The 1,029-nt window shown below is 42.2% G+C and overlaps 1 non-coding gene across 1 annotated transcript; it reads left to right on the plus strand.

The window, feature by feature from the left end:
* Positions 1 to 97: 97 nt before the first annotated feature.
* Positions 98 to 204, plus strand: LOC112724849 (small nucleolar RNA R71). The gene has a single exon (XR_003163993.1). It is a non-coding gene; the product is annotated as a small nucleolar RNA R71 (small nucleolar RNA).
* Positions 205 to 1,029: the final 825 nt, after the last annotated feature.

Genomic DNA, 1,029 nt, shown 5'->3' on the forward strand with positions numbered 1-1,029 from the left:
CTTGTTTGGTCAATGATCCTTCACTCGCGACATCTATGAGGAGCTTGTCTTGGTGATGCATTCCTTGACAGAAATAAATGATAATAACCAACTCATCAATCCTGTGGTGAGGGTAAGCCTCCAGCAACTTCTTAAATCTCTCCCAGTATTCATACAAAGTCTCCCCATCTCGTTGTACAATGCAAGAGATCTCTCTTCGCAACTTGTCTGTTTTCTGAGGAGGGTAGAAATTTTCCAAAAACTCTCTACGCAACAAGTCCCAATTGGATCTAACTTCACCTGGTTGAGTATAAAACCACTCCTTCGCCTTTCCCTCCAAAGAGAAAGGGAAAGCAAAGACCAACACTGCAGCTTCATCTGCCCCACATTTTCTTGCAGTTGCACATGCAACTTGGAAATCCTTTAGATGCTTCAGAGGATCTTTCCCAGGCAGTCCATTGTATTTGGGAAGCAAGTTGACCGTGCCGGACTTGAGCTCAAAATTAGGGTCTAAAGCCGGATACAGAATTTGGAGCAGTTGCAAATCAAGATCAGGAGCTCCAGCCTCCTTCAAGGTGATTCTTTGAGATGGGTCCACCATGACGGTATCACCTGAGTCACTCAAAGAGAGTTTAGTACTCCCCACAGATGAATATAGAGTCTCCTCGTTATTGGAGAATGATAGTCTTGGATGGGTGGTGATAGTGAACGGGAGGGTTCCCCAAGGGGTCCCGATTCACTATCCACAAAAGCTAGCCGACGCTGAGCTTGCCTTATATGAGTTAAAGTTCTTTCAATTTCCGGATCAAAAGTGGCCAAGCTTGGGTCTGGAAGAGACCGTGTCATTCAACTGAGGAGGTAAAGAAAACCATGCAATTATTAAAAGCAAAACAAAAATATGCAAGTAAACAAGAACCACTTAACAATCAACAACTACTAAAACTAACTAGAGAGAAAAGTAGTATCTACAATTATTGTTAAGTAGCAAATCAAAAGTCAAATATGTACACTGTTCACATATTTACAACAACCAAAACTGTAGCACTCATT

Source organism: Arachis hypogaea, chromosome 11 (genome assembly GCF_003086295.3).
Source record: "Arachis hypogaea cultivar Tifrunner chromosome 11, arahy.Tifrunner.gnm2.J5K5, whole genome shotgun sequence".
Classification (NCBI taxonomy): Eukaryota; Viridiplantae; Streptophyta; class Magnoliopsida; order Fabales; family Fabaceae; genus Arachis; species Arachis hypogaea.